Raw genomic sequence first — 16,197 nt, 5'->3', positions numbered from 1 at the left:
TCACTCCTCCCTCTGCTTGTCTGCGTAGCCTTGAGGGAAAACAAGGCCCCAGTACGAGTTGTGCAACGCCCGGCTCTCAAATGGCAGCAGCGTACCTGCTCCTTGACACTGGCCATGAGAAAGCACAAGGAAATGTGGCACTGCTGCTTACCAAGGTCCAGCCCAGTATGCACCTATGGACCCAGGCCGGGAGTCACAGTGAACAAGGGGAAACTCCTGCAAGTGGAACGTAGCAGACCTGGGTGGGTTAACGGTTAAACTCAAGCCCTCTGAATCTAAAAACATGAGCACTGGCTGATCTCCAGAACCCAGGCAAGGGCTGGGGCAGACTCATAAATGTCCAGGTATGGTCTAGTCACGAGAGGGCAACAGAGAGCCACAGGGGGTAAGTGCGTGCTACCACAAGAGAATTGTTGGTGCCCCCGGAGGCCCCAGTCCCCACTGGCTTATAGCCTCCACTCCCTGCCACACGGGGGAGATCTGTAGATGGAAGGCTGCCTCCGCGCATGGGTCTTGCAGGGTGTGCAGCATATTAGCAGGACAGCACAGGTAAGGCTTGTGGCCCAATGTTCTCTACCCACTGCGTTGAGACATAATGCTTGGGCCGTGCACAGACTTCCCTTCCCCATCATAGGTCTGTATCTAGCTAACTAGCTATCCCCATACATCCCCTCTATCTTATCTATCTATCCCCATACATCCTATCTATTCATCCATTCATCCCATCTATCAATCTATCTCCATACATCCCATCTATCCATCCCCATAAATCCCATCTCTCTATCTCTCTATCTATCCCCATACACCTCTATTTATCTATCCATCCATCCCCATCCATCCCATCTATCAATCTATCCCCATACATCCTATCTATCTATCTATCTATCTATCTATCTATATATATATATCTATCTCCGTAGATGGCCCTCATCACGGTGGTGTCTGATGCTTCAATTCACCAAAGCACTTCAGCGTTGCATGTTGAAGTCAATGGGTATGTCTACACAACAGCTGGGAGAGGTCATTGCCAGTTCAGGTAGATGTACATGATCTAGCTCTGACTGAGCTAGTGTGCTGAAAATAGCAGTGTGGCCACAGCAGCGGGAGGGGCTAGACACCCAAGTTAGGGTGGCCAGGTGCCCAGTTTTCAACTGGAAAATCCAGTGGAAAGGGGAACCTTACAGTGTCCACACTGACTGGACACCGAAAGTCATGTTACTGTGAGTGGGGGAGGTGGGGAGTCACCAGGTCACCACCTGCGCCAGCCCCTACTCATCCAGGGCCACCTCCTACCTTCGTCGGTCGGCTGCAGCTCCCAGCCCTGGCTCTGCAGGCAAGTCCCTCCTGATCCGGGCGGGGGTGGGAGGGGAAAAGCAGCGAGTGATGGGGGGAGGGCAGGGAGGAAGAAGAGTGGATGGAGGCAGGGCCTCAGGGAAAGAGGCGGGGCGGGTCCTCGGGGGAAGAGCGGGTAGGGGTGGGATTTGGGGGAATGGGCGGGGCAAGGGCAGGGCCTTGGGGGGAAGAGGCAGGGCACTCCCGTGGGAGGTTCCGGCACTCCTGCTGGAGTGTCCAGTTTTTAAATATTACCAAATTGGCAATCCTAACCCAAGTACAATCCCACACAATAACCTAGGCAGCTAGCCCGAACAACTGCCCGTGCCACCGCTGCCACACTGCTAGCTCAGTCAGAGCTAGTGGTGTATGTCAACCCTGCCTCGGAATCAACAGTATAGAAGATGTACCCAATGGGATATAAGCATGTGCTGAGTACAAAGCATAAGATAGTTAAGCACTGGGGCAGCTTACCAAGGGAGGTTGTGGAATCCCCATCCCTGGAGGTTTTTAAGAACAGGTTGGACACACACCTGCCAGGGGTAATCTAGGTTTACTTGGTCCTGCCTCAGCACAGGGAGAGGGACTAGATGGCCTCTTGAGGTCTCTTCCAGGCCATTTATCTTATTCTATGATTCTGGGAGCTTTAAATTAAGCACATGCTTAACAGCTGGAGCTTGAGTGCCTCTCCATACTTAAGCCTGTAGTCTGTACTCCCTGGGTTATTCAAGAACATGGTGATTTCACATGGGGGAAAGCTACCAGGAGATAATGAAGAATAATGAGTTCAGAGACTGTTTGCAAATGGCAACATGTTTTTCTAACCATGTACTCCTGCCCCACTGACACTGTGACACAGATCTGCACGCATGCCATACCCGGAAAAGCTAACGTTTGCATTTGGAAGCACAGGGCTATGCCAGTTCAGAGCCTTGGCTCTGAAATGCCTTTATGGTTTTGATACCGTGCATTGGCTGATTGGGGCGTGTGGAATATTGTCGCTGCTGGGAACAAGCTCAAGGGCTTTGCTGGTCCTTATACTTCCTGTCACAGGGTGCTTGGGCCCTGTAAGGGGAGGTGGGTCCCAGCCCACCTGGGACAAATTTAACTCATCTCTCCAAGTGGGGGGGGGAATGAGTAGTAATGAGTGATATCATGTGACAGATGGTTCATGTGGCTAAAAGCAGGTCCCTGGCTGTAGGTAAGAGAGGCCTGGGGAAGCATAGGAGGAAATAGCTACTGGAGTGGAGCTACCACCTGGAATGGGGCCTGGAACAAGGGCCTGGCTCCGGAGAGTACCTGGAGCGCATGTTCCCGAAGTGGATTGGGGAACCGAAGACGAGCCCCAGAGAGATGGGAGCTGGGTGTCAAGATGCTAGAGACAGGAGCAGTCGCTAAGCCGTTTTCAGTTAAGTCTGCAGCTTTGGGGGCGTGGGTCAGCCCCGGGTCTGTGTTGCAGCAGATTAGCGTGTCTAGCTCAACAAGACAGGGTACTCGAGGCCCAAACTGGCAGAGAAAACGGGCTCAGAGGTAGTCTCAGCACATCAGGTGACAGTCCCAAGGGGGTCTCTGTGACCCCATTTTACTCTGTATAAAGCTTATACAGCAGAGGTGGCCAAACTACAGCCTGCAGGACCATCCTGCCCGGTCCTTGAGCTCCTGGCCGGGGAGACTAGCCCCCAGCCCCTCCCCTGCTGTCCCCCTACCCCCACAATTATGCCGCCGCGCGGGGAGTGCGGCTGGCTCCATCCGGGCAGCACGGTTGCCAGACATGCTGCTCTGAGTGGCATGGTAAGGGGGCCGGAGGGTCCCGGGGGGGCAGTGAGGGGACAGGGAGCAGGGGGTGGTTGGATGGGGTGGAGGTTCTGTGGGGGGGGCGGTCAGGAGATGGGGAACAGGGGAGGTTGGATAGTCGTGGGGTCCTGAGGGGCCTGTCGGGGGCGGGGGTGTGGATAGGGGTCAGGGCAGTCAGGGCATAGGGAGAAGTGGGGGTTGGATAGGGGATGGGGTCCTGGGGGGCCTGTCAGGGGGCGGGGGTATGGATAGGGATCAGGGGAGGCAGTCAAGGGACAGGGAGCAGGGGGGGTTGGATAGGGGGTGGGGTCCTGGGGGGAGCGGTTAGGGGAAGGGGGTCCCGGAAGCGGGTGGTCAGGGGGCAAGGTGCAGGGGGGTTGGATGGGTCAGAGGTTCTGAGGGGGGCAGTCAGGGGGTGGGAAGTGGGAGGGGTCAGATAGGGGGCAGGGGCCAGGCTGTTTGGGGAGGCACTGCCTTCCCTACCCGGCCCTCCATACAGTTTTGCAAGCCCAATGTGGCCCTCAGGCCAAAAAGTTTGCCCACCCCTATTATACAGGATAAACTCATTAATTGTCCACCCTCTATAACACTGATAGAGAGATATGCACAGCTGTTTGCTCCCCCAGGTATTAATTACTTACTCTGGGTTAATTGATAAGCAAAAAGTGATTTTATTAAGTATAACAAGCAGTAGCGTAGCTGGGGGGGAGCGGCCGCTCCCCCACTGAGCACAAGTGGCGCCTTGTCAATTTCCTGGCATCTTTGTACTCACCTGGGGGAGTGATAAAAAAAAAAGGGCACCACCCGCTGCGGCGCTTTTATTTTACTCACCCGGCGGCGCTCTGGGTCTTTGGCGGCACTTCGGCAGCGGGAGCTTCACGTGCACCGGGTGTTCGGCGGCACTTCGGCGGTGGGACCTTCACTCGCTCTGGGTGTTCGGAGGCACAAGCTTCACTCGCTCCGGGTGTTCGGCGGCACTTCGGCAGCGGGAGCTTCACTCACTCCGGGTGTTCGGCGGCACTTCGGCGGCGGGAGCTTCACTCGCTCCGGGTGTTCGGCAGCACTTCGGCGGCGGGAGCTTCACTCGCTCCGGGTGTTCGGCGGCACGAGCTTCACTCGCTCCGGGTGTTCGGCGGCACTTCGGCAGCGGGAGCTTCACTCACTCCGGGTGTTCGGCGGCACTTCGGCGGCGGGAGCTTAACTCGCTCCGGGTGTTCGGCGGCACTTCGGCGGCGGGAGCTTCACTCGCTCCGGGTGTTCGGCGGCACTTCGGCGGCGGGAGCTTCACTCGCTCCGGGTGTTCGGCGGCACTTCGGCGGCGGGAGCTTCACTCGCTCCGGGTGTTCGGCGGCACTTCGGCGGCGGGAGCTTCACTCGCTCCGGGTGTTCGGCGGCACTTAGGCGGCGGGAGCTTCACTCGCTCCGGGTGTTCGGCGGCACTTAGGCGGCGGGAGCTTCACTCGCTCCGGGTGTTCGGCAGCACTTAGGCAGCGGGAGCTTCACTCGCTCCGGGTGTTCGGCGGCACTTCAGTGGTGGGACCTTCAGTGCCGCTGAAGACCCAGAGCGCCGCCGGGTGAGTAAAAGTGCCGCAATGGGTGGCGCCTTTTTTTTTATTGCTCTCCCTGTTCCCTCCACCTGGCTACACCACTGATAACAAGTAGGATTTAAGTGGTTCCAAGTAATAACAGCCAGTTACTAAGCAAAATAAAACAAAACACGCAAGTCTAAGCCTAATACATTAGAAAACTGATTACAGATGAAGTCTTACCTCCAGAGATGTTCCAATAAGCTTCTTTAGTGTGCCCTTGTTGCCAAGAAGGCTACCGGCATTTTGGCCTGTATAAGTAGGGGCATTGCCAACAGATCAAGGCACAGGCGCCAATAAAAGTTAGCGCCGGTGGGTGCTCGCGCCTCCCCATCCCCGGCCCCGCCCCAGACCCGCCCCGACTGCGCCCCCTCCCTGCCCCTATTGGACCCCTCCCTAAATCCCCACCCCGGCCCAGCCTCCTCCCCCAAGTGCACCACGTTTCCGCTCCTCCCCCCTCTCTCCCAGGCTTGCCGTGCGAAAAGCTTTTTCGCGGCGCAAGCGTTGGTAGGAAGGGGAGAAGCAGGACTCGGTGGCGCGCTCAGAGGAGGAGGCAGAGATGAAGCAGAGGCGGAGGTGAGCTGGGGCCGGGGGGCGGGGCGGGGAGCTGCTGGTGGATGCTAAGCACCCACCAATTTTTCTCCGTGGGTGCTCCAGCCGCAGACCACCCACAGAGTCGGCACCTATGGATCAAGGAATGTGATCATTCCCCTCTATTCGACATTGATGAGGCCTCATCTGGAGTACTGTGTCCAGTTTTGGGCCCCACACTACAAGAAGGATGTGGAAAATTGGAAAGAGTCCAGAGGAGGGCAACAAAAATGATTAGGGGCCTGGAGCACATGACTTATGAGGAGAGGCTGAGGGAACTGGGATTGTTTAGTCTGCAGAAGAGAAGAATGAGGGGGGATTTGATAGCTGCTTTCAACTATCTGAAAGGGGGTTACAAAAAGGATGGATCTAGGCTGTTCTCAGTGGTAGCAGATGACAGAACAAGGAGTAATGGTCTCAAGTTGCAGTGGGGGAGGTTTAGGTTGGATATTAGGGGAAAAAAAATCACTAGGAGGATGGTGAAACATTGGAATGGATTACCTAGGGAGGTAACAAAGCCCTGGCTGGGATGATTTAGTTAGGGATTGATCCTGCTTTGAGCAGGGGGTTGGACTAGATGACCTCCTGAGATCCCTTCCAACCCTGATATTCTATGATTCTACGATTCTTTCACAGACTGGACTCTTTCCTAGTCTGGGTCCAGCAATCACTCACACCCCCGTAGTTACTGTCCTTTGTTCCAGTTTCTTTCAGGCATTTCTTTGGGGGTGGAGAGGCCATCTCTTGAGCCAGCTGAAGACAAAATGGAGAGACTTCCAGGGCCTTTTATATTCTCTCTCTTGTGGGCGGAAACCCCTTTGTTCTTCTGTGCAAAGTCACAGCAACAAGATGGAGTTTGTAGCCACCTGGGCAAGTCACATGTCCATGAATGATTCAGCTTTTTGCAGGCCGACGCCATTGTTTACATGTTAGTTTGAACATTCCCAGGAAAGCTCAGATGTGGATTGGCGTCTCCCAAAGCCCACTGTCAGTTAAGTGTTTCTTAATTGGGCATTTACTGAGAATAGTCCTTTCTCAAGACGCTGACCAAATGCTTCACTGAGGCTATTTAGAATCAAACACATTGAGATACAAGTACATAGCCAATATTCATAACTTCAAATACAAAAATGATACACACATACAGACAGCATAATCATAACCAGCAAATTACAACCTTTCCACAGACACCTTACTCGACCGCCTTTGTACAAGATTTGGTGCAACTATAGGACCGTGGTTGCAACAATGATCTATATGGTCACAATTCATGTAAATAACGTCACAGTAACCGTTACACTTTCATAAAGCAGAAGGACCCACATTTGGGCCAATTCTTCTTTCAGTTACACTGATGTAAATCTAATGTAACTCCATTAAAACTGATTGAGTTGCTCTAGATTTGCAGCTGTATAAATGAGATCAGAATCAGGCTGTATCACCTTCTTGCTCCAGCTAGGAACATGTCATAACTGGCCATGCCCCCTTTCCTTGGAACCATCCCTTCCTCTGCCTCTCTGCCAGCCCTTCCACCTCTCCAGTGTGACTCTGCTTTCTGTGGACGCATCCCCTCAGCTGCCATTCTGCACCTCCCATCATCAGTGCAGCAGAGGCCGTTGCCTCAAGCACTGTCAGCTCTGAATTCAGCCCCAGTCTTTAACCTGGTTACAACAGCTCCATAAACCAGACCAAAGCACGATCTGCAGTAGCATGGTCAGGACACTACAATATTATAACACAGCATGGCCTTCCTACCACCAATAGAAAAATCCTTCTTGAGGGTCTATTCTCTTCTTTCAGACCTAAGGGGAGACATTTTGTGTTGCCCACCTCTCATTAGCTCACACCAAAGTAAGATTCAGATAGAAAATGTGGGCAGGAGACAGGGGTTTGTTCAGCTAAATATCCGCTTGCAGGTCAAATCCTAGTTCCCTGCTGTCTCTACAACACAGGCCTGTAGGCCCATTGCAGCTACCACAGTCAATGACTCCGCTAGATCCTTGGGAATTGTCGCTGAGAGAGAAACCAGTGCAAAACAAGGTCATGAATATGAACCAAAAACACCCCACAAGAGGGCAGTGTAGGCACAAGGACAGGGAAAATGGCTGGAGCAGGGGAGCTGGAAAAACAACACAGCTCCTTGCTATGCTCATTGTCAATGAACTGGAGTGTGGAAGGAGCAGGTGCCAAAGAACCATTCATCAATGGGCTCAGGATCCGCTCATGAAGGAAACCGGACATGGCTGGGAAACCATCGGGGCTGGTCCAGGAGAGTTCCACTTCCTAGTGCAGGGGTCGGCAACCTATGGCACACGAGCTGATTTTCAGTGGCACTCACACTGCCTGGGTCCTAGCTGCCGGCCTTGGGGCTCTGCTGCCGGCCTGGGGTTCCATCTGCCGGCCCCCTGCCAGCTGGGGTTCTGTCCACTGGCCCCGTTCAGCCCACTGCCGGCCTGGGGTTCTGTCCGCTGGCCCCCTGCCAGCCGGGGTTCCATCCACTGGCCCCACTCAGCCCGCTGCCAGCCTGGAGTTCCGTCCGCCGGCTCCCCTCAGCCCACTGCCGGCCTGGGGCACCGGCCTCTGGCCCCCTGCCAGCCGGGTTTCTGTCCACTGTCCCCGCTCAGCCCACTGCCGGCCTGGGGTACCAGCTGCGGTCCCAGTTGTCAGCCCCGGTCAGCCCGCTGCCAGTCTGGGGTTCCATCCGCCGGTCTGGGGTTCCGTCTGCCGGCCCCCTACCAGCCGGGATCCATCTACCAGCCCTGCTCAGCCCACTACCGGCCTGGGGTTTCGTCCACCGGCCCCCTGCCAGCCAGGGTCCCGTCCGCTGGCCCCGCTCAGCCTGCTGCCGGTCTGGGGTTCCGTCCGCTGGCCCCGCTCCTCCCACTGCCGACCCCGGGGCCCGGCCACCGGTCTAGGGGGCTCCGCTGCTGGCCTAGGGTCCCGGCTGCCAGCCCAGGGCTCTGCAGCCGCCCCCAGCAGTTCGGAGGTTTTGTTCAATGATTTTCCAAATAAAGATACATTCGTATCTAGAATAAAAGAACTGCCTGTCTCTGCCAGAACAGTTGTGAGACGCATAAGCGAAATGGCAGAAAACATAAACGAAAATCAGACGACTGCATTAAAAGACACAGCAGTGTTTAGCATTGCAGTTGATGAGAGCATAGATATAAACAACGTTCCCCGTTTGGCAGTTATTGCAAGATATTGTGCTTCTAATGAAACCCAAGAGGAACTTTGTTGCCTAAAACCCCTGCATGGCACAACAAAGGGGGAAGATATAGTGGAAAGCTTTGTAAACCATTTTTAAGAACGAGGAGTTGACATCAGAAAAATATTTTGTGCTCCTGCCATGGTCAGAAAACAGAAGGGATTTGTAAAGTTACTTGAAGATCAAATTGGCCGCCGGACAGTCAAATTTCACTGTATCAACCATCAAGAAAACCTGTGTGCTAAAATTTCTAATTCAGAGCTTAATAATGTGATGAATACAGTGGGGCAATTTGTGAATTTCCGTGGTTGCTCAATCTGCTTTGACTCACAGACAGTTTCAAGCACTGCTAGACGAGATGGACAGTGCTTATAACAACATTCCACTTCACAGCAACGTTCAGTGGCTAAGTTGTGGCAAGATTTTGGTGAGCTTTGTAAACTGTTTTGATGCAATCAAGGCCTTTTTGTCAGAAAAAGGACAAAACTACCCTGAACTGGATGATGACAAATGGCTGTGTAAGCTCATGTTTCTAACTGACATCACTGCTCACCTAAACAAACTCAACCTCTGTCTCCAGGGTGCAGGGCAAACGGTTCTGGATCTTTATGAAGCCTGGAAGGCATTTGTTGTAAAACTAGCAGTTTTTTCTCAGGCTATTCGAACTTCGACTTTCCGCTACTTCCAACACATAAAAGAGCTATAGATATGTTGCACTGTCGGTGTTGATGAGATTGGAATGTACATGCAAGAACTGGAATCAGAATTTTCCGACAGATTTCAAGATTTCCAGTGATTTGGCCCAATGCTTTCTTTTCCAATTAAACCTGAAAAGTTCAACGAAAGTGACTTGGATTTGTCTGTATTTCAGTGGATGGATGTTGAAGATTTCGAAATGCAGCTCATTCGGTTAAAAAGCTCAGAATTGTGGGCATCAACGTTTGGAGATCTGAGGAGTGCACTTGAAACTACGGAGAGAGATCATGGGGCCTCTATTCTGACCTGCTGGACATCCCTGCCAATGGAATTTAACTGTTTGAAGAAAATTGCGTTTGCAATGCTTTCAGCATTTGGATTCACATATCTGTGTGAACAGGCATTTTCACACATGAAATCTGTTCTCTGTCCCTCTCGGAGCAAGTTAACAACTGATCACTCAGAAGCCTGTGTGCAGCTTAAAGTATCCAAATACGTGCCAGACATTGGAAAACTCAGCAAGGAAAAGCAAGGGCAAGGATCACACTAAACTGATAAGATCTGCATTTTAATTAAATTTTAAATGAAGCTTCTTAAACATTTTAAAAACCTTATTTACTTTACATACAACAATAGTTTAGTTATATATTATAGACTTGTAGAGGGAGACCTAAAAACGTTAAAATGTATTACTGGCACACAAAACCTTAAATTAGAGTGAATAAATAAAGACTTGGCACACCACTGCTGAAAGGTTGCCGACCCCTATCCTAGTGGATAAGACACTGAAATGGAAGTGGAGTAAATGAGAAAGAACAAGGGAGGTGCAGTGTGAGCCCCAAACACCCACACTCCATCTGTCTCCCAGTCTCTTCATTACCCACAGGCAGCCGGCCTTGTGCTCCCTAGAGCCAGGCTACCTCTCTGAGCAGCTGTCCATGGGAGATGGACGGCCTCCTGGGGAGTGGGAGCTTCTACCCACCCTTCTCATCAAGGGGTGCCAGAAGGGAAGCGAAACTGGGGGCTCAGTCCACACAGCCCCTTTTTTCCAAAGGGCTTTCTGAGCAATCTCTACAGATCTGCTTTCCCTAGGGTTGTGGGAGGAGCTGATACCACAAACACACCTGCATAACTTCCCAGCGTCCTGACCCACTCCCACATTCCCCCAAAGGGGAGGAAGCACTGGGAAGATGCTGTCAGGGCCTTGTCTACCTAGAAATTGGCCTCAATTTTAGCCAGCAGTGCCCAGCCACCCACTGCTGTCGCTGTCCTGTGCAAGCATTAAGGATACGCCGGGTGAACCACTATATGCCACTAGTTGCACTGAGGCAACTTACACTAGTTTCAAGCTGCACCAGCGCAGAGCACCGGGGTAGAGTTTGCACCAGGGCAGCAGGGACAGCCACCAAAGGCAGAAATCGGGGTGGATCCCCAGCAAGGACAGAGTCTCAGAGCCACTGAGGTTTGTTCCTGGAGGAGGAGGGGATTGAGGGACAGGGGATAAAGCAGCTGAAGTCAGGAGATGTCGACCCAGCTGGGCTGTTCCTGTGCTTTTTGAGTTCTCATTAACATCTCTGAAAACCCCAGTCTGTCATTATCCAGGAAGGGGCAGCAGGAGACCGTGTGGTCTATGACGTCCGGATCCCTGAATTCTAGTTCTGGCCTGCTTTGTGACCTTGGAGAGGTCACTGCACCTCTCTGTGCCTCAAGCGATCCAGCTGAGAAGCTGGTCTGATCATGCCCGCCTACCTCATACCTTTGTGATTGTTGCTTACCCAGCCTCCAGAGACCTCAGCAACATGGTAACTGAGGGCCACTTGGTGTCTGAACAGCATTGCTCTGGGGAAAGGCAAAGCCCTTTAAAGAGAATGATCTGAAATGGGAGGAGGTGGCGCAGAACTTTATTAATAGACAGTGTTACCCTACATGTCATCATGGGTGATATAAATAGGAAGGGAGTCTGGGAATCAGCATCACAAGTGAACAAGCAAAGCAACATGCCTTTAGCCAGGGTGGCAATCTCCCCAGTGTCACTCAGCTTGAATGTCCTTGTGGATCAGGAGGGGGCAGAAATGCAAAGGGATCAAAGATTGTATCCTGCTTGCATGTGCAGAATGCTGCTGGTGGGTACAGAAATTCCCTGGGTGACAGGTCCTTGAGCAAATGGCACAGAGTGATTTTCCAAAACTCAGACTCAGAGCTCAGTGGTGTTTGTGGTGACCCAGATATGTAAAGTCTGCAATCGTTAGCTGAAAGCGGCTGGCTTCCCTTCAGTTACTAGTAGCACTGTTATACTAGGACAGGCACAAGAGGCCAAACAGTAGTGACAAGTCTGAGTCATCAGCAGAGCAAATGACACCAAATAAAATCAGGCTCCTGAGAGGACAGATGTTAAATAAGGTCTTCCACAACTTGTGGTCATTAAGGATTTCAGCACATGTTCTATTCAGGTTGATAATTCCCATGTCCCAGCCAAATTCCAGGTCAGGTAGTTATATAGTGCATCTCAGCAATTCCAGGTGGATGCAGGATTCTTCTTCACTTCCATTCCTAGTCTGTTGTATGGTGCAGTTGTGTCTCACCCCAGAGACAGCTGAATTTCAGCGGTGAGTGAAATGATCCCTGCATATATCCAGCACAGTGGTGTTGAGAAGCTTAATTAATTCATTAAGATTTGTAAAGCACTCCGAGATCTTTGGATGAAAAGGTTTTTAAGAAGTGCAAAGTATTGAATATAATATCTATTCTCAAATGCTCACTTGTCTACCTTCCAGGAGCTAGTTGCTATGAAATTTTGGCCGTGGGCATCTACGTATCCAGTCTTCTATGAAAGATAATGATTTGCATATGGACCTGTAACTTTTCAATCAACAGAATGTAAAAATCCACATGAAATACCTCCCTCCCCATCCCACCCCTGTGATAATTGTGCTTCTTGCAGGATCTTGGAAATATCCAAACACTTGAGAAAAGCTGAAATCTCTCTTAGCTCAGTCCCAGTTTGCACCATCTTCCTGCCCCAGACAATAACTTCACGTGAGTATTAAAATTCCTCACCCACACGCATTCCTGGGAGCGTCATGTGTAACACACCATTCCCTGGAAAATACATGCATGATAAAAATCTTACCAGCTAAAGATGTGGTTGCCAGTTGTCCCACACTGAGACCCTCAAAAGGTCTCTAGTGGTTTCTCTTTGATCTCAGCACTGACTGCTCATCTGTCCTGCTTGTGAAGACTGGAGCTGGGAAGCCTGGGGGAGCCATGCCTAGTGAGGAAAGGGAAAAGGGTTTAACAGCAAATAGCAGATATTTAGAGGCCTGCAAATCTGCGGATATCCGCTTTATATCTGCGGACCATATTTGAGGCTCGCAGATCAGATGTGGATACAGATACAGATGCAGGGCTCTACATATATTTAGCTCCATATCAGTGTATATAAGTGTATATTACGCTCTCATCTTAGAGCCCCTGGGCGGGATTCCTCAGAGGAGCAACCTGGCCTACTGCTTCTTTCTTCTCCCCTATATTTTCCCCTTGTTACTGTCCCCATTTATTGTCCCTCAGAGGAACTGCAAAGGGAACTGGCTCCCGAGGGTTCCTTCAGCCCTTGCAGGTGAAATTCCATTTGCTCCAGTGGAACTGCACTCGCTTGCTCCAGGTCTGAATCCAGTGCTCGGAGACCATTGGTTGGAAGGTGCTAATGGCCTCCAAAGCAAAGCACCATCGCTAGTATAGTGAATATAATTCATTTGTATTCACATTCGGTGCTAGCTGAGATTCGTACCCTCCCCGAAGTCTCCCTCTCTGTACCATGAGGGCTGGCGGAGCCCATGGATTAGCAGTGATGGGTGAAACTACAATGGACCACTGCTGTGTAAGTGTGGGGAATTTTTCAGTAGTCTGTGATCCCCATGCCAACCCTCCACTGATTCCTTCCAGGATCTTATTCAATGCAGCGGAGGAATGGGGCGAATCTTTGACTCTATGTTGTTACCCAGCCTGCTCCCTTCAGGATCCTCTCCTGCCCAGGATTCTGGGTTGAGTTAATCTATGGCATTTGTGACTCCATCTCAGCAGAGAGGGCTGTTGTCTTGTCCACACTAAAGCAGTAAGCCTTTCGTGGCACAGGTCTCACATCTCCGCTGCTCATAGTAGGGATGATATTGTCCTTTCCAATGCACCCACCAGGTGCCCCAGAGGGAGAGAACCTAACAGGTAATGATCAAGTGATCTCTCTCCTGCCATCCATCTGACAAACAGAGGCTAGGGACACCATTCTTTACCCATCCTGGCTAATAGCCATTAATGGACTTAACCTCCATGAATTTATCTAGTTCTCTTTTAAACCCTGTTATAGTCCTAGCCTTCACAACATGTAAATGTTTCGTTGTACTGGTATAACTTAAATTGGTTTAAAACCCGATGTAAGTTAAACCAGTGCAAAACCCTGTATGGACACTCTTCTATGGGTTTAAACTCACTGTGTTGGTCAAACTTGCAGGTGCAAGCTAAACAGATCTAAGCCAAGTTTAAATCAATATAATAGCATCCCTACATAAACTTGCTCTGTTTTATCTAAATCATTTTAAAATCACACCTTAAGGCTTGTCTATCAGAAGAAGTTGCACTGTTATAGCTTTCCTTTTTCCGGAACAAAACCAGTACAACTTTGTGTGTAGGCCAGACCCTTGATTCTCTGGTAGTAGTCCATCAGTGATCCAATGAACAGGATCCACAACCCAGTTCCAGGCAGGGTTTGTAAATACAAGCTGATTTTATTGGTGAGTCAGAGAGAAAATCACATAGTAAAAGGGGTGGTTTAAAAGGGAACGCTCTATTAGACGGGTCATAATGCTGTGTCCTTGACCCCAAAGTTAAAGAAAGGCTTTCTGTCTCCAAACATCCCAGTCTGTCACATGTCCCAAGGAAGTCTGTCTCCCCGTCCTAAGGAAGGGCTATAATTTAGAGTCTTTCTCTTAGCTACGTGTTAAATCTAAATTAGTTTTTGGCATTAAATCATAGCCCTGTCGCCAGAGCAGGATGGTAAAACCTGTTTGAGCCCTGTTCCAATGGCTTCTGCCTTGTTATTCCCACCACCTTCCATTTTGTGTGTCAGCTAAACGCTTCTCCTGTTCCCAAACATGCAGGAACATTTCAGCAACATTCTGTTTAAAGGGCAAACTTTTTTCTTAGTGCCCAGCTTGGATAACTAGACTGGGCCCTCTGGCTGTTTATGGGAAAGAGGGGGTATCCTCCTATCTGCCTCACAGAACAAGAGTAGAAAACATTGGTTCCTCTGGGAGTGGGCTCTCCACACCTACACAAGCAACATCTGCTCACAAACTGCAGCCACATACATACAGACACTGCCACAGTCTTCAGGAGGATTGAACCAAGATTTTAAGCAATAAAAGTACAACCTCCTACCACTTGACCTACAGAAATAACTCCATTATCACCCACTAAGTACAGGTTATTATCCTCACACTGGAGTGAGTCATCAGGAGTCATAGTCATGTGGACCAAGCTAGTGTATTACATGTAATCATGAAAGTATTTTGTTCAATTGAATGCCTTACAATCCATACCTTTGACCTATTTACCTGGACAAATCAGAACGCTGCTTGGCCAAGATTAGTGCTCCAATGTATTTAGGTGCAGATTTTCTGATAACAGATAAGCTCCGAAATGTAATACAAAACTCTAAATCACAGATCTGGCTATATGTGGTCTGGCCTGTGGACACGTGAGAACTCTACTGCCCTGAAGAGGAATTTGGGTGGACATAAATAGGGGCATGACTTGGGGCCAAATGTTGAGGAAATGGACTCTTAGGTTTCCTCAAGTGAATAACAATGTGTGTGTGTGTGTTCTCATGCAAAAAGAACATGTGTGGTGCAAGCCATGGAACACGTATGAGCAGGTAGGGAAATGTCCGAGTGCTACTAACAGAAATAGCTGCATGCAAGTGTTTGGGCAAATAATGGAAAATGTGCATACAAAAAGACATGTGTGCACAAGGAGATATGTATTTGTGCAACAAACAGAATATGTATGTGCACATGTAATCCACGGTGAGGCTATGTTACATGTACCCATGGGCAGAGGATGTGAGTCTGCTACACAGCTCCAGTCTGGCTCAGACTTTTGGCTCTGGAGGTCCCCGGTTCAATCAGTGGGGTGTCAGCCAAGATGGCAGGCATCACGAGGGGCCTCGTGCAGCCTTATGTAAATGTGCAAGCCGCAGAATCTGCCACCTATGTAACCTGAGCCTGGCGCCCCCAAATGTGACCAGCAGCTGCCCGTTATGAGGGCTCTGCGTGCCCACATTCGGGCGCTGCGACCTGGCATGCGCGGTTGCTTGCCGCCCTCAGCCGAGCTTGCCCATAGCTAGAGCGACGTCTTTGTGCGAAGTCCATATGCAAGTAACGGGCCGTGGGCGTGCAAAGCACGGGGGTGTGCCGTGCTCCAACCCCGCCTGCAGCCCGAGCTAGAGATGTGCCCGAGTGCCCGACTACCGCCCCGTCGCTGAGGGTCCCGCGCGCGCACAGGACCCCTAAGGCCACCGGCGCTGAGGGGTCATGGAGGCAAGGGACCGTTCCCGCGCGCTCCCGAGCCGCGTACGCGCCCAGCGCGCTCCCTGCTGTGACGCAGCCACCTCCACCACCCGCTTCTAGGCAGTCAGGTGACTCCACCTTCTTGTGACGTCAGCTCAGCAGTGGCGTCTGAGGCAGGTGGCAAGAGGGCGAGTGAGAGAGCGAGAAGCGGGGCTGCTAGGCGCGCAGGTATCGTGAGGCGGCGAGGGCTCGGCTCGGGGCGGGCGGAGCCCTGGGCTGAGGGGAAACGGAGGGGGGGCCCGGGGGAGCTCGGGGCGGGGGGAGGTGAGGGAGCTCTGGGGAGGGAGGTGGGTCTAGGGGAGCCCTTGACTGAGGGGGTGAGTTGGGTTTAAGGGAGCCCTTGACTGAGGGGGAGTGGAGGGTGTGGGAT

At 51.4% G+C, this 16,197-nt stretch overlaps 1 long non-coding RNA gene across 1 annotated transcript in view; it reads right to left on the bottom strand.

The window, feature by feature from the left end:
• LOC135973259 (uncharacterized) overlaps positions 1–12,473 on the bottom strand; it is a 30,531-nt gene extending 18,058 nt beyond the window's left edge. The window contains exon 1 of the long non-coding RNA XR_010590070.1: positions 12,338–12,473. This is a non-coding gene — a long non-coding RNA (uncharacterized LOC135973259). The remainder of the gene's footprint in view (positions 1–12,337) is intronic.
• Positions 12,474–16,197: the final 3,724 nt, after the last annotated feature.

Source organism: Chrysemys picta, chromosome 8 (assembly GCF_011386835.1).
Source record: "Chrysemys picta bellii isolate R12L10 chromosome 8, ASM1138683v2, whole genome shotgun sequence".
Classification (NCBI taxonomy): Eukaryota; Metazoa; Chordata; order Testudines; family Emydidae; genus Chrysemys; species Chrysemys picta.
Note: the sequence above shows the minus strand (reverse complement) of the source record. Positions and strands in the feature narration are given on the sequence as shown.